Source organism: Macaca fascicularis, chromosome 7, assembly GCF_037993035.2.
Source record: "Macaca fascicularis isolate 582-1 chromosome 7, T2T-MFA8v1.1".
NCBI lineage: Eukaryota > Metazoa > Chordata > Mammalia > Primates > Cercopithecidae > Macaca > Macaca fascicularis.
Genome location: NC_088381.1, coordinates 128918448 through 128942518, shown reverse-complemented (window position 1 = coordinate 128942518; position 24071 = coordinate 128918448). Strand labels below are relative to the sequence as shown.

At 41.6% G+C, this 24071-nt stretch overlaps 1 long non-coding RNA gene across 1 annotated transcript in view; it reads right to left on the bottom strand.

The window, feature by feature from the left end:
• The window catches only part of LOC102131937 (uncharacterized), a 37084-nt gene extending 14102 nt beyond the window's left edge, over positions 1 to 22982 (bottom strand). The window contains exons 1-4 of the long non-coding RNA XR_012415842.1: positions 22413 to 22982; positions 19928 to 20046; positions 10450 to 10591; positions 109 to 174 (exon numbers count right to left, since the gene is read on the bottom strand). This is a non-coding gene — a long non-coding RNA (uncharacterized lncRNA). The remainder of the gene's footprint in view (positions 1 to 108; positions 175 to 10449; positions 10592 to 19927; positions 20047 to 22412) is intronic.
• Between the last annotated feature and the right edge of the window lie 1089 nt (positions 22983 to 24071).

The following is a 24071-nucleotide window of genomic DNA, read 5'->3' as shown; positions in this document are numbered from 1 at the left end:
TTAAAGAGCTAGTATTGTGGGCACCTTGTATTAGTCCATTTTCACACTGCTATAAAGAAATACCCAAGACTGGGAAATTTACAAAGAAAAGAGGTTTAATTGACTCACAATTCTGCATGGCTTTGGGAGGCCTCAGGAAACTTACAATCATGGCAGAAGGGGAAGCAGGCACATCTTACATGGCAGCAGGTGAGAGAGACAGAGAGAGACAGAGAGAGAGAGGAACTGTCAAATACTTATAAACCATCAGATCTCATGAGAACTCACTCACTATCATAAGAACAGCATGGGGGAACCACCCCCATGATCCGATCACCTCCCACCAGATCCCTCCCTTGATACATGGGGATTACAATTCAAGATGATATTTGGGTGGGGACAAAGAACCATGCCATATCACACCTGTAATTTACCTGTACACTTCTCATCTTATTGGGTGTTTGTATACATGTGTGTGTCAATACACTCATAATTTACCAATTTATTAATCATTGACCAGCTGCTATGAGTAATTCTGAAAGTGGGTGGGTGTGTACAAAATTAGCTATATGTGTGTGTGTGTATCCCAAAAGGTTTGGCAAATTAGTAATTTATGTCTCTGCCGACATTTCTATTCTGAAACTAAAATATTTACTTAAACTTAACTAACTTTTGGCTTTCCTAGCAGCTTTTAGCACAACAAACTGGTGTTTGATGAAGTAGGAAAAATAATAAAACATGTTGTTATTCAACTGCTTTTTAAAAAACACATCTTTGCTGGGAAGGCAAATTGGAGCTGGAGGATGTCCAGAGAAATGCAACATATGGTCAAGAAAATGGAACGGCTTCTTTACAGGCAGAAAAAGGTTTCTGTTTTGTTTTGTTTTGTTTTCCTGGAAAGATAAAAAAAAGTTAAAGGGAAAAAAAAGCTATAAACCTATTAAATTGTGAAAGACACGAAAAAGATAAGCATAGAGAGTTGGTTTCAAATTCCAAAATAATGAAACTACTTGTCCTTTCTACCTTGCATATCAGGTAAATTTAGATAAGTAAAATGAAATATTACTTTTTACATATTGGGTAGGAGGTTAAAAAGAAGCACTACTCCATACACAGTGATACCTGGGAGTTGATGATTGGTTTAGGAATGGGTGGATGAGGGAATCATAAGAAATTATAAGAGAAAAATAGGATGTTGGGGGAGCGTGATAGTTTCCTAAACTGATGATGCTGACATTGTGGCAGATAACTATGCCTCTACCAATCACGCCTGAAACAAAAGACTATGTTGAATGGACTATGAGTCAATAGATAAATATTTGTTTAAACTTACATTTCTATATTGCCTATTGTGTCTGTGTAGTTTGATTTTCATTAGTATGATGAACTTGATTTTCATTAGTATGTATACATTATTTCCCTCTGACCAGTTTCATAGCGTCACTATTTTATAAAAACAATTGGCTTCCAATAAATGGTCTTATTTTGGCCAGCCATGGTAGCTCATGCCTGTAATCCCAGCACTTTGGGAGGCCAAGGTGGGAGGATCACCTGAGGTCAGGAGTTCAAGACCAGCCTGGCCAACATGGTGAAACCCCCATCTCTACTAAAAGTACAAAAATTGGCCAGGAAAGGTGACAGGCGCCTGTAGTCCCAGATACCTGAGAGGTGGAGGCAGGAGAATTGCTTGAACCCAGGAGACAGAGGCTGCAGGGAACTGAGATTGCTCCACTGCACTCTAGCCTGGGTGACAGAGTGAGACTCTGTCTCAAAAAAAAAAAAAAAAAAAGGTTGGGGGGGGTTCCAACATGGCCGAATAGGAACAGCTCCAGTCTACAGCTCCCAACGTGAGCAATGCAGAAGATGGGTGATTTCTGCATTTCCAACTGTGGTACCAGGTTCATCTCACTGGGGCTTGTCAGACAGTGGGTGCAGCTCACAGAGTGTGAGCCAAAGCAGGGCAGGGCATCACCTCACCCAGGAAGTGCAAGAGGTCGGGGAATTCCCTTTCCTGGCCAAGGGAAACCATGACAGACAGTACCTGGAAATTCGGGACACTCCCACCCTAATACTGCGCTTTTCCAACGGCCTTAGCAAATGGCACACCAGGAGATTATATCTCATGCCTGGCTCAGAGGGTCCCATGCCCACGGAGCCTCGCTCACTGCTAGCACAGCAGTCTGAGATCCAACTGCAAGGTGGCAGCGAGGCTGGGGGAGGGGCGTTCGCCTTTGCTGAGGCTTTAGTAGGTAAACAAATCAGCCAGGAAGCTTGAACTGGGTGGAGCCCACTGCAGCTCAAGGGGGCCAGTCTGCCTCTGTAGACTCCACCTCTGGGGGCAGGGCAGAGCTGAACAAAAGGCAGCAGAAACTTTTGCAGACTTAAACATCCCTGTCTGACAGCTTTGAAGAGAGTAGTGCTTCTCCCAGCATGGAGTTTAAGATCTGAGAATGGACAGACTGCCGCCACAAGTGGGTCTCTGACCCCTGAGTAGCCTAACTGGGAGGCACCTCCCACTAGGGGCCAACTGACACCTCATATGGCTGGGTGCCCCTCTGAGACGAAGCTTCCAGAGGAAGGATCAGGCAGCAACATTTGCCATTCTGCAATATTTGCTGTTCTGCATCCTCCGCTGGTGATACCCAGGCAAAAAGGGTCTGGAGTGGATCTCCAGAAAACTCCAACAGACCTGCAGCTGAGGGTCCTGACTGTTAGAAGGAAAACTAACAGAGAGGACAACCACACCAAAACCCCATGTGTACATCACCATCATCAAAGACCAAAGGTAGATAAAACCACAAAGATAGGGAGAAACCAGAGCAGAAAAGCTGAAAATTCTAAAATCAGAAGTGCCTCTTCTCCTCCAAAGGAACGCAGCTCCTTGCCAGCAACAGAACAAAGCTGGATGGAGAATGACTTTGACAAGTTGAGGAAGAAGGCTTCAGATGATCGGTAATAACAAACTTCTCCAAGCTAAAGGAGGATGTTCAAACCCACCTCAAAGAAGCTAAAAACCTTGAAAAAAGATTGGATGAATGGCTAACTAGAATAAACCGCGTAGGAAGACCTTAAATGACCTGATGGCGCTGAAAACCATGGCACGAGAACTATGTGATGCATGCACAAGCTTCAGTACTCAATTAGATCAAGTGGAAGAAAGGGTATCAGTGATTGATGATCAACTGAATGAAATGAAGCGAGAAGAGAAGTTTAGAGAAAAAAGAGTAAAAAGAAACGAGCAAAGTCTCCAAGAAATATGGGACTATGTGAAAAGACCAAATCTATGTCTGATTGGTGTACTTGAAAGTGACGGGGAGAATGGAACCCAGATGGAAAACACTCTTCAGGATATTATCCAGGAGAACTTCCCCAACCTAGCAAGGCAGGCCAACATTCAAATTCAGGAAATACAGAGAACGCCACAAAGATACTCCTTGAGAAGAACACCTCCAAGATACATAATTGTCAGATTCACCAAAGTTGAAATGAAGGAAAAAATGTTAAGCAGCCAGAGAGAAAGGTTGGGTTACTCACAAAGGGAAGCCCATCAGACTAACAGTGGATCTCTCAGCAGAAACTCTACAAGCCAGAAGACAATGGGGGCCAATATTCAACATTCTTAAAGAAAAGAATTTTCAACCCAGAATTTCAAAACTAAGCTTCATAAGTGAAAGACAAATAAAATCCTTTACAGACAAGCAAATGCTGAGAGATTTTGTCACCACCAGGCCTACCCTACAAGAGCTCCTGAAGGAAGCACTAAACATGGAAAGGAATAACTGGTACCAGTCACTGCAAAAATATGCCAAATTCTAAAGACCATCGATGCTAGGAAGAAACTGCATCAACTAACAAGCAAAATAACCAGCTAACATCATAATGACAGAATCAAATTCACACATAACAATATTAACCTTAAATGTAAATGGGCTAAATGCCCCAATTAAAAGACACAGACTGGCAAATTGGATAAAGAGTCAAGACCCATCAGTGTGCTGTATTCAGGAGACCCATCTTGTGTGCAGAGACACACATAGGCTCAAAATAAAGGGATGGAGGAAGATCTACCAAGAAAATGGAAAACAAAAAAAAAGCAGGATTTGCAATCCTAGTCTCTGATAAAACAGACTTTAAACCAACAAAGATCAGAAAAGACAAAAAAGGCCATTACATAATGGTAAAGGGATCAATTCAACAAGAAGAGCTAACTATCCTAAATATATATGCACCCAATACAGGAGCACCCAGATTCATAAAGCAAGTCCTTAGACACCTACAAAGAGATTTCACAGACGAATTCTACCAGAAGTACAAGGAGGAGCTGGTACCATTCCTTCTGAAACTATTCCAATCAATAGGAAAAGAGGGAATCCTCCCTAACTCATTTTATGAGGACGACATCATCCTGATACCAAAGCCTGGCAGAGACACAACAGAAAAAGAGAATTTTAGACTAATATCACTGATGAACATTGATGCAAAAATCCTCAATAAATTACTGGCAAACCAAATCCAGCAGCACATCAAAAAGCTTATCCACCATGATCAAGTGGGCTTCATCCCTGCGATGCAAGGCTGGTTCAACATATGCAAATCAATAAACGTAATCCAGCATATAAACAGAACCAAAGACAAAAACCACATCATTATCTCAATAGATGCAGAAAAGGCCTTTGACAAAATTCAACACCCCTTCATGCTAAAAACTCTCAATAAATTAGGTATTGATGGGACATCTCTCAAAATAATAAGAGCTATTTATGACAAACCCATAGCCAATATCATACTGAATGGGCAAAAACTGGAAGCATTCCCTTTGAAAACTGGCACAAGACAGGGATGCCCTCTCTCACCACTCCTATTCAATATAGTATTGGAAGTTCTGGTCAGGGCAATCAGGCAGGAGAAAGAAAGAAAGGGTATTCAATTAGGAAAAGAAGAAGTTAAATTGTCCCTGTTTGTAGATGACATGATTGTGTATTTAGAAAACCCCATCATCTCAGCCCAAAATTTCCTTAAGCTGATAAGCAACTTCAGCAAAGTCTTAGGATACAAAATCAATGTGCAAAAATCACAAGCATTCTTATACACCAATAACAGACAAACAGAGAGCCAAATCATGGAGTGAACTCCCATTCACAGTTGCTTCAAAGAGAATAAAATACCTAGGGGATCCAACTTACAAGGGTTGTGAAGGACCTCTTCAAGGACAACTACAAACCACTGCTCAACAAAATAAAAGAGGACACAAACAAATGGAAGAACATTCCATGCTCATGGATAGGAAGAATCAATATCGTGAAAATGGCCATACTGCCCAAGGTAATTTATAGATTCAATGGCATCCCCATTAAGCTACCAATGACTTTCTTTGCAGAATTGAAAAAAACTGGAACCAAAAAAGAGCCTGCATTGCCAAGACAATCCTAAGCCAAAAGAACAAAGCTGGAGGCATCATGCTACCTGATTTCAAACTATACTACAAGGCTACAGTAACCAAAACAGCATGGTACTGGTACCAAAACAGAGATACAGACCAAAGGTAACAGAACAGAGCCCTCAGAAATAATACCACGCATCTACAACCATCTGATCTTTGACAAACCTGACAAAAACAAGAAATGGGGAAAGGATTCCCTATTTAATAAATGGTGCTGGGAAAACTGGCTAGCCATATGTAGAAAGCTGAAACTGGATCCCTTCCTTTCACCTTATACAAAAATTAATTCAAGGTGGATTAAAGACTTAAATGTTAGACCTAAAACCATAAAAACCCTAGAAGAAAACCTAGGCAATACCATTCAGGACACAGGCATGGACAAGGGCTTCACGTCTAAAATACCAAAAGCAATGGCAACAAAAGCCAAAATTGACAAATGGGATCTAATTAAACTAAAGAGCTTCTGCACAGCAAAAGAAACTACCATCAGAGTGAACAGGCAACCTACAGAATGGGAGAAAATTTTTGCAATATACTCATCTGACAAAGGGCTAATATCCAGAACCTACAAAGAACCTAAACAAATTCACAAGAAAAAAACAACCCCATCAAAAAGTGGGCAAAAGATATGAACAGACACTTCTCAAAAGAAGACATTTATGTGGCAAACAGACACATGAAAAAATGCTCATCATCACTGGCTATCAGAGAAATGCAAATCAAAACTGCAATGAGATACACCAGTTAGAATGGCAATCATTAAAAAGTCAGGAAACAGCAGGTGCTGGAGAAGATGTGGAGAAACAGGAACACTTTTACACTGCTGGTGGGACCATAAACTAGTTCAACCATTGTGGAAGACAGTGTGGCGATTCCTCAAGGCTCTAGAAATACCTACTAGAAATATCATTTCACCCAGCCATCCCATTACTGGGTATATACCCAAAGGATAATAAATTGTGCTGCTGTAAAGACACATGCACACGTATGTTCATTGCTGCACTATTCACAATAGCAAAGACTTGGAATCAACCCAAATGTCCAGCAATGATAGACTGGATTAAGAAAATGTAGCACATATACACCATGGAATACTCTGCAGCCATAAAAAAGGATGAGTTCATGTCCTTCGTAGGGACATGGATGAAGCTGGAAACCATCATTCTGAGCAAACTATTGCAAGGACAGAAAACCAAACACCGCATGTTCTCACTCATAGGTGGGAATTGAACAATGAGAACACTTGGACACAGGATGAGGAACAGCACACACCGGGGCCTGTCGTGGGGTTGCAGGAGGGAGGAGGGATAGCATTAGGAGATATACCTTATGTAAATGATGAGTTAATGGGTGCAGCACAACAACACAGCAGATGTATACACATGTAACAAACCTGCATGTTGTGCACATGTACCCCAGAACTTAAAGTATAATAAAAAAATTAAAAATAAATAAATAAATAAATAAATAAAAGGTCTTACTTTAAGTGATGAATGATAATGCCTCCTAACAGAACAACCAGCAGAACACTAATTAATGCATAGGCTACTTGGCTGGTCTCTCTTACAAACCTTAGCCCAAGTTCTGCTTTCAGCCATCACACATCTCTGTCTCTCCTGTGGTTTCAAATCATGTGAGTGATCCTTCTGATAATAAACTCTCTTTGGCCTTGGGCTGGGCACACTGAGTCCTGGCACCCACTCCTTGGAGGTGCCCATAGGGACATGTTCTAAATGTAAAAAAGGTGATGATGAAAAAGGACTGGGAATTCATGGATTTTGGTTCGGTGAGCTATTACCATTCCTCTGGCTTCTCCTGACAGAGCCTTCACTCACCAGATCGTCACATTTCACCCTTCAGAGCATGAGACTTGTACTAATGCTGCAGCACTGCCCAGCAGGGAACCAGCTTTCCCATGGTCACTGGATGTGTGTGGTGTTTCACAGAGCCAGGGCTGCGCCAAGATCTTCAGGTCCAAGTAAAATCTTGGAGACCTTTGCCTTAAATGGTAATTATTCTGGCAAAGGTCCTTTATACCTTGCTTTAAATGTTATCCCACCCAAAGCAGAAAATGACTTTGTGGAAAGTCTTTCTTGTTTTAAAAAATATCTATAGCTACAGTAAGGGCATAGCAGCTTTAGAAATGGAACATGTATATTTTTTATAGGCCATTATGAAATAAACTTGCAGTAACTAATTCTTTCTCACACTCATTTGCCTCTTTCAGAGACCCCGCAGGATTTAAGATCCCAAACCAAATATACTCTTATGTGTTCCAAAACTATTTTTTCTCAGGGCTAAAGGGAAATTCTCATGAGGTGCTATTTCTCCCGGATGCAGCTCCCAGTCCATGGCAAAGAGAATACTTTAAAAACGATGTTTCTCAATATTAGGGTACATTATGGATACAAAATCTTAGCCCAAATCCCCTTGGTCATATAAAACATGTCACATAATTGTATTTTCGGTTAGGAAGGAGTGTTACAAAATAAATATTTCTCCATTAGAACATACTGGGAAATGTTTGCTAACACCTACACTCAAACCCAGCAGGTTCCCTTAGAAGAGTTTGGCAAAGAACAGGCCCCTCCTTAATGAGGTGCTGGAGTTGGTTGAAAATTAAATATTAATTTACAAAAAATGGTTGCATTTAAAAAGTCAAACTGAGGCCTGCATGTGGGCGTCTGCGCCTTCTGCGTTCTGGGTCTGTGAAATGTCCTGGGTCAACCGAGGATCACTGTCTTTGATTGGATTGCATCAGTCTTTCTCTTTCTAAAGCAGTCTGTGGAAAACATCAAGAAGGGTTTTTTGTTGTTTTTTTCTCAGAATTTTTTTCCTTTCTCTATTTCTCCTACTGGAAAATTCTTTCCGAAATTGTCAATGGTTGTTTCATTTGGTTTTAAGAGAAGCATGGCTGCGAGAGCCTTGGAAGTACAAATCAATAGCTGTGATCACTGCTGGATCCTCTTGGAGGGTTTTCCCCTTTTTTCCCTCTAGCACACAATCTAGATAGTCCTCGAGGGGAGCCTCATCTGGCCTGGTTTGGGCTTTTCTCTGGCTGCCAGGTTGAAGTGTGACAACCACAGAGGTGGCTGTGGGGCTTTCGCTCCTCTCCCCTTGTCCCCAGGAGATTTAAAGTCTGCATTCTCAGCTACCCAGGTGCTCTCAGTTCCAGATCTAGTCATTTCCCCTCTAGCTCCCCTGTTCTTAACAGAGTCCCTCTCCCTACTCACTCACTCACTCACTCACTCACTCACTCACTCACTCACTCACTTAATTCACACAATACTTTGTCCAGATCTGTGACCTTAATTTTTAAGTGGAGTGATGGTTGCACATTAGTTATTATGCTGGTCCTTCCAACACAAACTGCATACATTTTCATGCTCTAAGGTCCTATAACTATTTTTCTGCACTCTAATGCTGGAATTTCAAGACACCAAAACAAAACAGGTGGGATTTAGAGGCAGGCTGGCCTTGGAGGTGGTCTTCCAGTCACAACCCTCTCTGACTGCTCTACTCAGATCTTGGGAATGAAGTTTCACCAACATTGGGGACTGAAGTCAGTTTACATATTTTGACACCATGTCAATCCAAAAGGAATTCTTTTTGGAGATGTTTGGGTTTGAGGTGCTTGAGCAAATGATTCTAAAGTATATTTAAGAGAACAGATACGTGAGAATAGCCAAGAAAATTTTTAAAAAGAGAATAAGGGCAGGGTCCATGCCTGATTAGCTATGAAAACACAGGAGTTCCCCTCCTGCTTACTATAAAGAAAGCTTAAAATAGTGTCTCTCCCATCCTAACATCAACAACGAAGTCAGATGACCACAAAACCATACCTTTTCCTGAGTCCATCAGCAAGCTGAGGTCACAGGGAACCCAAAAGCCTGAAATCTAAGGAAAGGCTGTATCCCCAAGAAGAGATGGGACATAAACAAGGGTTTGTGGCTGAGTATGGGAAGAGACACTGGGTGCCATACAAAAATATAAGAAGAATTCATCTAAAGCTTTGAACACTTTACTAAAGGCCAGAAGTGGACTAGCATGAGTGTAGCAGCCCTGGGGGCTGCAGATACAAGAGGAATTCGTGCCCACTTGCAGGCTCTTCTCCACTCCCTTCCACCCACTGATTGAGAAAGGACTGAAGACAGGGTGGGAGAGCAAAGAAGCCTCCCTGCACGATGCAGGCCCAGGGAAGAGGGGCGACATTGCTGAAGGAAAGGCATAAGGCTACACCCATGCCCTCCTCCCACCTAAGCCACCGGGGAGGGACAGTACAGCCTGCTGCGGTCAGGGCACAGGTGAAGACCTACTGCAGCTATGGGGAGGGGAAAGCCAAAACACCCTTGATCCCTGGGGAAGGGGCAAGAAACAGTCCTGAGCCCCAGATCCAGACATTCTCTCCTGCACATGACACAAGGCAGGCTTCAGCTGCCACAGGAGGAGGAGGGGCAGGATTTCTGAGAAAGCCTCACTCCTGAGATCCAGGCATACAGGGCCTGCCCAAGCCTGAGAGTGCATTAGGATCAAGGGCACCCCGATTCCCCCCCAGCACTAAGTAACAAGCAACAACATTCTACCCCAAGGCTGCAGACTTCTCATCAAATATTAAAACTTCTGAATTCTTGAAATTGTTTAATTAATTGAATAATTTAGCCCTAGCATAGATTAAGGAAACATTAAGAAAAGTTCAGAAATACAGAGTTCACAAATTCAAACATACTTAAGAATTTAGTAACTTTGGAGAAAATGTTAGCTAGTACCTCGTACCTTAAAACGAAATTAGTTCCATATGATTATTTTAGGAAAAAAAAAAACACATAAGAGCATAAGAGTACCAGTAAAAAATGTAAATACAGTTACCATTTTGGGACGGGAAAGTTATTTTGAAGTATCAACCAAAGACATAAACTATAAAGGATTGTTAATAGACTATATACAAATGGGGAAAAAATCAGAATGGAATAAACAAAGCAAAATCACAAATAAAAATTGGGGGAAAATAGCAATATACATGGCCGTTATACCTTAAAATATATGAGGCATAGGTCCATAGATGTTAGACAGATAGATGCCTTAATATAAAAGGAGAATCACTTGAACCTGGGAGGTGGAGGTTGCAATGAGCCGAGATCATGCCACTGTACTCCAGCCTGGGTGACAGAGACTCTGTCTCAAAAACAAACAAAAAAATAATTTTTTATATATATACACATATATATACACACACACACACACATACACATATATATATGAGCTCTTATAAATTCAATAGAAAAGTATGTTCCTTTCCCTCAAAAGAAGTATGAACAAAAGACAATAGCAGTCACTCACAAAGCAATAATTACAAACAGCTAACAAATATTTGCAAAGTCATTGAACACAAGTAGTAACTCAAAAATTTCACAAAGATAATAATCAATGTTGGTAGTATGCATGGAAATCAACATTGTCATACAGGCATATGATTAATGGTAGTATAAACTGTCACAAGTATTTTGAGGGAGAGGGTGAGAAATTTGGCAGTATGAATCAAAAACCCGAAAAATGTACCTACCCTTTGATATAGCAATTCTACATGTAGAACTTTAAGGAAATAATTAGTCAAAATCCAAAAGATTTATATGTATAGATATGCTTAGCAGTGCTGTTTATTATAAACAAATGTTAGAAGCAACCTAAATGTCCAGTCATGGGAGACTGGTTAAACAGATTACAATAAATACCTATAAGTTAATGCCAGGCAATAATTAAAATGACTAAATAGAGCAACATTATGGACATGGAAAAATGTTGACAGTATATATGTTTAAGTAAATACAGTAACAGGACAATATAAGCAGTATAATCCCATTCCCATTTTTTAATACATACACGCGCGCGCGCACACACACACACATTGTTGATAACAACAGAAGGAGTAAACTCTGGATATCAGGTAGAAAAATAGCCTTATTAGAAGGTAGCTTATAGACTCAACAAGAAGGCTGGTGAACTAGGCTCGGCAACAGGACAGGAACAAAGGGTGGTGAGGCAACCAAGAGCATAGTCAGCTCATATCATGGTCCAGCCTCGTAGTGTTATAACAAAATCCCACCATCCCCGGACACAAACTTCTACACTGAGGGACTCCCGAGTCAGCTGTCCTCATGAGAAATCTCCAACAGCCTCCTGTATAATGTTGTTACTTCCTTGAAATTTGAGCCCAGCATGGGAGCACCTGATCAGTCAAGACTCAGACATATGGTTATACCTCCCATGAAACAGAGAGAAGAAATATCTATCTGGTCCCTTTAGCTTGCTGGTAAAGACATATATTTAGAGATTCTCCTTCAATACAGATAATGTTTGAATGCTGGATAGTCAAAAAGCAAGAACGATAACTCCATAAATACACACACACACAAACACACATACACACACACACACACACACACACACACACGGAAGGTTGGACATTCATAACATGTTATGATTAAGAATTCACATTTTAATTGTAGGTCGGGTGTTTTGGTGATAGTTTGGGGGTGTTTGTTTATTTGTATTTTTACATAAACATTCCTATTGTCAGTGAGTAGGGACTGTTTCATTTTTTTCATTTCCAATCTGTATGTTCTGTATTTCTTTCTATTGCCTTATTGCACTGGCTAGGCCTTTCAGGAAAATGTTGAATAGGAGTGGTATGAGAGGATATTCTTGTCTCCTAATATTAGGAGAAAACATTCAGTCTTTCAGCATTAGGTATAATATTAGCTGTAGGGTTGTTTTTTGTTTTTGTTTTTTTAGATGCCCTTTATCAGCTTGAGGAAATTTCCAACTCCTATTTTGCTGAGAGTTATCATGAATGAATGCTGACTTTTGTCAAATGCCTTTTCTGCATAAATTAATACAATCATGCAGCTTTTCTTCTTTAGCCTGTTAATATAATGGAATAATTATTTTATTTTTTAAAAATTAATTTAAAAAAAACGGAATCAGACTTGCTTTAACAGCATAACCCATTTGTTCATGTTGTTTTCTTCTTTTCATAGATTTCTAATATTTTGTTGAGTATTTCTGCATCAATACTCATGAAAGATACTGGTCTATAGTTTTTGAAACTGTCTTTATCTGTCTTGATATCAGGGTAATGCTGGCCTCATAAAATGAATTGAGATGTTACCCCTTGTTTTATTTTCTAGAATATATCATACATAATTAGTGCTAGTTCCTCTTTAAATGTTTGGTAGAATTTTCCATTGAAATATCTAGACCTTTTCTTAATTTGTTTGTTCTTTTAACTGTTGAATATTTCAGAGGCTTATAAGTACAATTCAATTTCTTTAATATATATCACTATTAAAATTTCTTCTGGGGTGAGTTTTCATAATTTGTATCTTTTAAGAAATTCATTCATCTCTGTTGTCCAGTGTATGGTCATAGAGTTGCTTATAGCATTCTCTTATTATCTTGTTATTATCTATGGGATCTGTAGTAATTTCCCTCTTCATTGCTGAAATTGGTAATTTGTGTCTCCTCTATTTTTTCTTTGTCAGTCTGGCTAAAGGCTTATGCATTTTATTGATATTTTATAAGAAATAGGTATTGGTTTCATTGGCTTTCCCTATTGTTTTTCTATTTTTCAATTTCATTGACTCCTACACTTATGAACACTTTTTTATGATTGCATTTTATCTCCATTATTTGATTTACACCTCTTTAGAAATTTTTTAGTTGTTGTCCTAGGGTTTACACAATACATCTTTAATTGATCAGAGTCTACCTTCAAATAATGTACTGCTTCATTCATAATGTAAGAATCTTAAAATAGTTTCTTCTCAATTCCTCCCTCCCAACCTTTGTATTATTGTTACAATACATTTTACTTTTACCTACCCCATACACACATAATACATTGCTACTATTTTTACTCTTGACAGTCATTTATCTTTTAAGATCATTTAAACATTTTACATGTATCTTAGTTTAGCTTCATTAATCAATTTCCAGTGCTCTTCATATTTTTGTGTCTTTTGTTACGCATTTCGATCTTGTTTCACATTTCTCCCACCTGAAGAACTTCTTAAACATTTCTTCTCGAGTATATTTATTGGCAGTACATTCTTAGTTTTTGTTTCTGTATTCCTGCCCCTTCCTCGGGACAGAGAGGTGTTTTGTTTTGTTCTGTTTTTGTTCTTCCCTAAGTTTTGCCAGCAGTCTAAAGGAAACGGTATTTTTCCCTTTCTTCTGTAGATTAAGGTTTTTGTTCCAGAAAGGAGAAAGGGTGGGGTTCATGCCCCTTTGCAGTGGCTATTTTCCCTTTCCCCCATACCTGCACTGTGAGGGATTCTTTCTCAGGACTTTGGCCAGTCTTTTCTGGTGGGATACACTACCTGGTGGAGTCCATGGAGAAAAGTCTCCAAGAAGGTGCAAACTCCCTCTGTATATGCATTCCCCAGGGGCTCCATACTCTCACCAGTCCTCATTCATTCCCCACCATTTCTTTACCTACTCCTGCTGAGTTCTTCTATTGGCTACATCTGCCCCGGTAAGCAAGGGCTTGTGTCCCATGCTTCTTCATAGGCCCCCACTGGTCCTTAGATTTTTAGGCTAATTGGTCGCCCTGTGACCTCAGCTCTTTGAGGGTCCAAAAAAAGTAGTAAACTTGCAGTTTGTCTGGCTTTTTTTTTAAGAGTTGAAGTGACACTCTTCCTAGACCTTCACATGCTGAGATTGTATTCCCTTTTCACCTGTCTAGCCCACAAGGCTATTTCATTCCCCAATAGCTTTTCACACCCACAAGAACAGAATTGAATAGAGATAGTAATGAGCTAACAAAAAAGTGTTCCTATTGCCCTGGAGGCGTCATCCTCCCAGGGGAGAACTCTATTTTGTGGAAGGCCAGATGTCCAACCAAGGAAGAAGCCTGGTCTCTTGGCCCACTCTGGGAAGGGCCAGTAGCAAATCTAGCCTGCAGAGAGGGCAAAGGCTCTAGCAGCATCCCCACATGTTATGTCAGGATCTCCCTCTTCGCAGCTATGGGGACAGTGAAGATTGTGTTTTAGCTTGGGCAGGTGAAAATAACATGGTTGAGAAGTTTCATTTATTGAAAATAGGAATTAGGAGCCAGAAGACACAATGTCATCTTACCGCACACTGTGTACCTATTTAGGTGTCTGAATTGCTCTGGCCTCTAGCTGATTTGACTTCATTCCCAAATGAAAAGGAAGAAGGCAAAGATATGCTCCATTCATCTGTTGTATGTATGGGGCCTCTACGGCAGAAGAGTGTGAAGTAAAAGTTGAAACTGATTGACTGGTTGTCTATGAAGAGCTAATGAAAACCTGACTGAGAATAGGTTGGTACATGGGTCTCTGTCTCTGGTGCACTGTGGTTTGCAATGTTTCCTGGACTTGGGAGGAGGGCATAGAAAGTTGCTGGGCAAATTGCACAGCCTCCCCCATACTACACTCAGAGCTGCCTTTCCTAGTAAACATCACCATTTTCTTGCCTTCGAAGATTTCAATGCTTTGTGCATATTTATCAATGAAATTGTTTACAAATATTGCTATAGAAGAGCAACCTTGCTGGGTTATCTCAGTCAATTCACATCTGCATCCAACATGTTGGCTCAAAATACCCCAAAAAGGCAGTTTTACCTATGCTTTACGAAGAGGAAAACTGAAGTTCACACGGAATGATCAGTCCAGAGTCACTCAGTTTCCAAGAAGAGGAAATACCCTGGAGTAGCACTGGAGAACCCAGGTGGGTTTACATGATGGGGGGGACACTGGTAGCGGGGAGCCACTTCCAGTGACAGCTTTTCTTGCCTTTGTCACTAAAACCTTCTGTCGGCATTTAAGCCTAGATATCCATCAGGGTCCCAACAAGAAACAGATGACATCCCAAAAGGAAAGCTTACCAAAAGGACTTACACACTGTAATAAGCAACATTTAGGGAAATCCCCATGGGATAGTATGTACCACTGTATTAGTCTGCTAGAACTGCCACAACAAAATACCACAGACCGGGTGGTTCAAACAACAGGCATTTATTTGCTCACAGTTCTAGGATTGGGAAGTGCAAGGTCAAGGTGTGGACAGGTTTGGTTCTCCTAAGGCCTCTTCTTGCTGTGTCCTTACATGGCCTTTCCTCTGGGTGCACATCTCCATGGTACCTCTTCCTTTTCTTACAAGAACACCAGTCACATTGAATTAGGGACCAGCTTAATGGCCTCATTTTAACTTAATTACTTCTTTAAAGATGCTATCTCCAAATACTGTTGCATTCTGAGGTCCTGGGGATTAGGGCCTCAATGTACGAATTTGGAGTTGGAACACAATTGAGTGCATAAAGCTAACAGCAATGAGGGAGGCTACCACCCTATGACTGAAGGGGCAAGAGGAGGGGGAGGTTTCCAGAACCCAGAACCTGGTGAGCATGGCTACACATGGGCAGGGCCACCTGAGGTACAGTCTACCCACAGTGGCCTGGCAGCCAGGGAGTGGGCAGCAGACACCCTGACCTCACTTTCCTCCCCCTCTAGGCTCCCACTGGTCCTGCTCTCTGGCTGAACCCAACAGGAAGCCAGGGGCAAGGGAATCCATTGCTACAGTCCACTAGGTGAACCTCCGGGCTCAGAGCAGGAGGAAATGGTAGAGGGGCAAGCTCAAACTATTTGGTGTGGCTTGCAAACCAAACTCTAAGTTCTGCTCTGAAGTGACATGATTTATGAGAGGGGCATTTGATTGCCTGGTTTTTCAATTATTCCTGGATGTGTTCAAAGGTAAGAGGACACTGAGAAAACACTGTGTCTATAGGGTCATTCTGAGGAGACAATGTAATAAAACAACCTTCAGAGATGACTTCCCTAGGGATAGGGTCAAGAGTCCCTTCCACAGGGCTCCAGTGGACAACAGAGAAGGCTCCTGTCCTGGAGTGCAGGCAGAGGCAGCTGCATGGATAGAGGCCCAGAGGCATGATCCCTGCAGTCATGAGCAGGCTGTGGGTAGTGACTAGAAAGGGCCTTGAGGAGAGGGGTAGAAACCCAGGGCAGGCCTGACCCTTCTCTGCTGTTCATCTGAGCAACATGGAAGGCACCTATAGGTGTCTGCAGGTGAGTCTCTGCCTCAGTCAAGCAAACAGGAATTAAACTACAATGCTACTATGGGTTCAGCTGCAGAAGCACACTGAAGGGGCACCTAACCTCGGCATGAGACCCGAGGAAAGGGTTCTGGGAGTGAGTATTCCTCTTGGAGGATAAGTAAGAGGTAGCCAGTGAAAAGGAGTGTGCCCTTCACTTGTCTAAAACAGAGACTCATGGAACAAGAAAGCCCATTTGCAGAGACCCATCATGGCAATAGGTCTTGGTACAAGTTAAAAAGCAAAATCAAAGTAGTCAGCAGGATTAAAGCAGGGTTAAAGACATTCTCTGAATTTCCGGTGAGTAAGGAGGCTCACTGGAGCTGTGACAGTCAAACCAGTTTAACAGTTTCAGCCACATGACAGAAGACAACAGCAGGGGATAGGGGTGGTTATCCAAAGATCTCAAACTTTTCAGTATGTTTCAGGTGAGGGTGGTGTGGGGGTGCTAATATTCATCCATCCATTGATGCACACTTTGAGCAACACTGTGTTAGGAAATGTGGGGATGCAGAAAAGCAGAGGTGATGGTCACTGCCCTGCAGTTATAGCCAGGCACCTGGGACTACAGATAAACACGAGGCACTACAGCACTGCTGTGCACTCCCATGTGGCATCTTCCTGAGGCACAGCCTGTCTCTCCCATGTTACTGATACCACGTACCACAGAAAATGTAGTTCTACACAGCCTACCCCAGTGGTTCAGAACCTAAGCCTGGAACCAGGATTCCATCCTGACTCTTAAAAGTTTGATGCTGGATGCATTATTTAACCTCTCTGAACCTGTCTCATTATCTGTAAAATGGAAATAATAATGCCTTCCGCATGGAATCGTTGTGAGGGTAAAATGAGCTAGTTGCACTCAGTAACAAAAGTACTTAGGGATTCAGGAGAGAAATTACCGTGGGATGGGTGGTCAGGAAAGGCTTCATGGAACATGAGAGACTTACACTGGGCCTGGAAAGATGGGTCTGGGATTTCTATGGGTGACAAGCAAAAGGGTGGGTCAAGCAATGACCCAAAGCACTGGTCAAACTAGAATAATTTCTGTGGTCTCTGGGCCCAGATCCTTGTCCAATTTACCTTGGTTTCTATTCTTCAATCAAACTTCCTGGCTCAGACAACACCCCGTCTATGGCCCCTGCTTCCAGGTCTGGCTAATTCCCCTCCTGCTCAAAACCCCCATGATTTGCTACTTGCCATGTGCCCCTCTAATTCCATCCCAAGGCTCCAGAGGTGCAGATCTGCAAACCAGCATGATTAGCCACCATTGCTGGCTTCCCATTCAGCATATAAATCTAGTGCCTGGGATTACCTCATGCCAGAAAACCGAAATCCAAGTCAGATGGTTAAGGCATTAATAGCAGTGAGTGTTGTAAAGACTCAACAATGTGAACCTTCCCAAAATGAACCATCCTGACCTCCCTCGCGCTGACAATGCGTGTGTGACATCATGTGTAAATGAGCCTTAAATTTGAACCAGGTGCCGAGAGCTGTCTGGCGTCTCCTGGCTGCTGTATTAACCACTAACATGCACAGGGGGATTCTGAGGCAGTAAAATGGAGCGAAACCAACAGCAGTGACCAGGGCCCGGAGCAGCAGCTGTAGCAGAGAACATTCAAATCACACCCACCCGACTGGGCCTGGGCCCCGGGTCCTGTAAAGCTTATTTCCGGAGGGCTGGGGAGCCTAGGGAATTTGGCTGCCTTCACGCGGACACAAAAGCTCCCCATGCAAATCAAACCACTTCGACTTGCTTCCCAGACTTGATTCAGAGCTCTGTTTTGATTTGCATCCATGAGGGTAGAACTCAAGTTCAGCCTGAAGCTGCAGTTGGTAAGACTCAAAACCTATTGCACGCAGGTACAGGCAGCGTAAGAGATATTTTTGGAAGGCACAATTTCCAAAGGAGAGGGTCAGCTCCAAATCCGCAGGTGCTATGATTTTCACCAGGCTGGCACCTGGAGAAAAAAGTATGCCTTTGTCCATTTGGCATCACAGAGTCCCTCAGCTAAGCCTCTCCCCACAATAAGTCACATAACACGCCAGCTCTAGAGAACACGAAATCAAATTTGGAGGGATGGAATTAGGTGTGTATAGTGGGTGGGTATCCTTATCATTGTTAGTCATAGCTATGAGAAAGTAGACGAAGAAGAGTAAGAGCGAGTTAGGAAGAAACACTTCTTTAAAAAATTAAGCCTGCATAAAATTAACAGGTTTTGTTGTTGTTGTTGTTGCCTTTTAATGCTTATTGTTCATGGTGCCCAATCTCAGGTTATTAACAGCTTGGCCATGTTAAAACCTGTATCCTGATCATCACTAACAGGCCTACAGCAGAGACTGGAGACAGTCAGGATAAGAAAGAGGTGTACCAAGTGATCCTCTCTTGCTGGGGACTGTTCTAGAAGCTCTACACATGCTGGGGAAAGGAGCAGAAGCCAAAGAGAGGTGAAACTCCACATTCCATGGATGGTATAGGATTTCAGCTTCAAAGAAATCCTTTGTTGTTCAGGGCACACTCTTAAACCATCAACACTCACCAAGTATACTGCACTGTACCATGAAGTCTCTGAGGTGGGTGGGTAAAGTGGGGATGGGAGGCAGGTTCTAGATGGAGGATACAAAGGAGCTGGCAGATGTGGAACCTTTCCTAAAGGCTGTCACAGGGTGGTTAGACATGCAAATATAAAGAATTTGTATATTTTATCATTTAGAGAAATTAAATGTAGCATCAAGATGTTGAGCATAGGTTTCCTGAGTAATGAAGCAGTTACATTAAGTCATAGGTAAGTCCTTCTAGAGGAGGTTGAGTGTGGAAATAGGTTTTGAGGGAGAAGAAACACTCTGGAGGGGAAACAGAAAAACAACATGAATGGGTTGTGTGAAAGTTTGGAGGCAGGAAGCCGGGCACAGTGGCTCACACCTGTAATCCCAGCACTGTGGGAGGCTGAGGTGGGCGGATCACCTGAGGTCAGGAATTCGAGACCAGCTGGACCAACATGGTGAAACCCTGTCTCTAATAAAAATACAAAAATTAGCTAGGTGTGGTGGTGCATGCCTGTAATCCCAGCGACACAGGAGGCGGAGGCAGGAGAATCGCTTGAACCCGGGAGGCAGAGGTTACAGTGAGCCAAGATCCGTCACTGCACTCCAGCCTCGGGAACAGAGCGAGACTCTGTCTCAAAAAAAAGAAAAAAGAGAGAGAGAGAGAGATGCCAGAGGTCTTGACCAGGCTCAGTGGCTCATGCCTGTAATTCCAGAATTTTGGGAGGCCGAAGTGGGCAGATTGCTTGAGCTCAGGAGTTCGAGACTAGCCTGGGCAACATGGTGAAACCCTGTCTCTACAAAAAGTACAAAAATTAGCTGGGCATGGTGGCACATACCTGTAGTCCCAGCTACTCCAGAGGCTGAGGTGGGAGGATTGCTTGAGTACCAGAAGGCAGAGGTTGCAGTGAGCTGAGATCGCGCCAATGCACTTCAACCTGTGTGACAGAGTGAGACCCTGTCTCAAAAAAAGAAAAAAAAAAAAAAAGATGCCAGAGGTCTTAATAGGATCTGAGTGCATGAGGAATTTTACAAAAATCCAGAAAAAGTTCCTCGTATGCCCTGGAGCTGAGACTTAAGAACAAATCAAGTGTGGTTTTTAGATAACTAGTCCTTGAAGGCCTAAAGTGCTTCTTTTTAGCTTTTGGAAGACAACGAAACGGCACTAGTCCAATGCAGAGAGGCAATTAATCTTTCTCTACCACTTCTACTTGATGTAAAGTCCACGCTCAGCCTGGGTCCCAGCATTCTCCACATCGGGATCCTACCCTTCAGCTTTACTTCTCAAATTGTTATTACATCTGTGCTCTTGGAAAATTCTTACCTGTCATCTCCAAAATATACCTTGTGTTTTCCTGTACATGGTGTTAGTATTTTCTTTCCAAGCACGAATATCTTCCTTTCATTCTCATTTCTACTTTGGTTATCCTTCAATTTTACTTCAGCTGTTGCTTTCTTCACGAAGTCTTCCCCACTCACCCAGAAGGCAGTGAACCCCACCTCTATGAGCTTATCCAGCAGAGCTTTTAATGTTCGTATTACTCACCAACATATGTCATTCTTTCAACAAGCACGCACAGATGGCCTAGTGTGCATGTGGCACATGCACCAGTCACACCCTGCCCTTCAGGGTATCACCATCCCAGGCACTGTATAGAGGTCATCTCCATTGGACTGTAAGTTTCAGTAGTTTACCAACTAAAGAACAAATACTGTACCTACCTAACAATGCTTTGTGACAGGGAAACTCATCTATTCACAAGTGAGGCTGGAAATAGAATTCGAGAATTTTCTCTCACCAGAATAAAGTTCTAGATTGCTAGAGTAGGGCTCTCTGATTTATTAAAAGCAAATTACTTTTTTTTACTATAGAAGTAACAATATTATGAAATGTTTAAGTAACTGAGTGTGGGAGTGATTAGACATCTTTTGGGAGAGTTGAGTAGAAAAAAAAATTGAGGAAAGCCATTTTACACTGAAATTAAAATGCATGAATGCATCTCTATTTATGTAGTCTGGTAAGCTAATAAATTGAGAACCATTCTGGATGAATGAAAGCAAAGAATTTATTTGAATGCAAATGAATGACAAATCTTTAGACAAAGACACAGAGAGGCTCCAAGTATTTTGCTTCCCTGTGAAATGTAAATATTATTATGGCATAATCCTTACTGACTTTTGAGTATCATATAAACTTAGGAAGTTATATAGTAAAAATGCCTTGTCAGTGTTTTTTTCTAAATCCTGAAGTGTTGACAAAAATTTTGCAAATCTGTAAACCAGAACCTATTTAGATATTTTTCGCTGGTTAGGATTAGTAATGATTGGGGAAAGAGTCAACTAAGTCATCAACGTATTTTGTAATCAAGATCTGTTTTTGTATCTACTTCTTTCTACCTATAAGATAATTGAAGTCAATGAGCATTAGAAGTGAACAAATCTTTACTGAATTTTTGAATATAGACTGGTTATTTAGACTGGTAGTTTCCAAGTGTTGGTCTATGAGAAAATTTTCATTGGTCTTTGATGAGATAAATGACTACGTAGCAAGTTTTTCACAAATCTAAACCTGTTGAATTTAAAAGACCATACTTTATTATAACCTTAATTTTTTACATTGAAGGTGGCAAGTTTAATGTCCTCGATCAACTTGTAAAATAAAAAGTTTGCAATATTATGAATGTCCCGAGATTCATTTTGATGTTCTAAAGTTCCAAAAGAAATTTCAAATCTGGGAAACACTGAATTAGACTACTGATAGTCTAAGCTATATTTGGATTTTTAAAAATTGTGTTTGTAGAAAGTCACAGAACACAGAAATGGGTTTCTGACATTGTTTCGTAAGACATCCAAGTTTTCTCAAAGTCTAGTTGACAACGATCGGAACACATTCCTGCTCTACTTAAAAACCCATATACCTTCCCTTTGTCCAGAATTTCCTCTGAAATACTTAAAAAAGGAGAAACAACAGTGCTGTGGCAATGAACCATGACTCAAGAGGACACAAAGCCGGCCAAAATACTGTCTGGCTGATGTAACAGAACAGATTTAGGTGCCACATTTTAAATGAATAAAGCAGCCTTCAACACAGTCAATATTGACTATGTACCTACTATGAGCAGAATCTTTTTGTAGAAAAAACCTCCAACAGTTGGATACACTTTATTAACATGGTAATTAAGCACACAGCCTTTAGAGTCAAATTTGTTTCTATTTTTAGGATGGCATCTTAAGGATGTGTAACCTTGAACAAGTCATTTAACCTTACAGTCTCTTTAAACTTTAATTTCTAATCTATTAAATGGGGAATATAACTGTGCTTACCTCAGACTACATGAGAATGTGCTTGGCATAGAACCTGGTCCATACACAGAAGTGCCAGCTCATTAGTGTCATATTATTTTATGAGATTACCGATCTTCCATTCATTTAAAATACGAAACTTTCTCAGATTTTAGCAGGTTGGAGAACTGGGTAAGAAAACCAGGGAATTATAAAATTCGTCTTCACTCTTTTTCCATGGGAGTGCCCTTCCCTAGGGCCCCCACTCCCTCTGATTCCTACTGCCACCATCCACGTAGAAGTTGAGTTGAAGTCTGGGTACAGTGGCTCATGCCTGTAATCCTGGCACTTTGGGAGGCCAAGGTGGGCAGATCACCTGAGCTCGGGAGTTTGAGACCAGCCTGACGAACATGGAGAAACCCCATCTCTACTAAAAATACAAAATTAGCTGGGCGTGGTGGCTCATGCCTGTAATCCCAGCTACTCGGAAGGCTGAGGCAGAAGAATTGCTTGAACCTGGGAGGTGGAGGTTGCGGTGAGCCGAGATCACAGCATTGCACTCTAGCCTGGGCAACAAAAGCGAAACTCCGTCTCAAAAAAAAAAAAAAAAAAGGAAGTTGAGTGGCTCTGATCCCAAACACACACACACACACCCACACACACCCACACACACAAACAAACAGGTTGATATAAGGCACGTTCTTGGAGCCTGATTTCTGAACTACCAGGCTTTGTTACAGAGAACCTAGCAAGATGACCATAAGGGGAAATGTTAGAAATTCTAGAGCTGCTCCAACCTCCAAGATCTACCTCTGTGGAGGTCTGGTCTCTTGTCTTTAAAAAGAGGCATTTCCCTACAAGTACAATTGATGACTAGTCAATAATGAGCCCTTTACTCAATGAAATGACAATATATTGCCAATGAGATGTCAAGGAAAGTCTCAATAAACTTTGAGAGTTAGCATAAGTTGGTTCAATCACATCCCTCATGAGGATCGTCCCACAACCTTCCTGATGTGCCCACGGACTCTGGGAGGAAGCAGGTGGCTTACATTTTTTCTTGGCCATCTCTGCCTTTGAATTTCACTTTTTGAGGTTTCTGGATCACCTGGATATAGCATAAGGCTGTATGTGTTCCGTCACATGTAGGTGTAAGAAGGGTTTACATACACAATTCTGTTCACACAAGGTATTTTTGTGTCTACTGACTGACTTTATTAGTTTCAGGAGACAGAGACAGGCAAATTAAAAGTGAATATTAAATGTTTCTGTTCTTAAAATGCCCGTCAGCCACTTTTCCTCTAGATTCCCACTACTGGCTTAGCACTCTCTGCCGCTTTCCCTTTGCTTTTCTCCAGTTCCCAAATTCACATTTTCTCTTTTACACAGAGTAGTTTAGCTATCTCTCTCACTTCCTCTCCTCCTGCCAACCATTTCTACAGGGTCACACTTTTTTGGATTGAGGCAAGATTCACTTAACATAAAATGAACCTCTTTAAAGTATACAATTAGCAGGCATTTAGTACATTCACATTGCTGTGCCACTGTGTAAGATTTCACCTTTCATACCTAAATGACTTATCAAGACATTCCCCCCACCCCCACAAAGAAAAATACATTAAGGATATTTCCCTTACTAAGAGAAGTTCTGGTGCCAGCTGCATAAAGCAGATTCTTATTCTTTTGGAGAAAGGGACAACA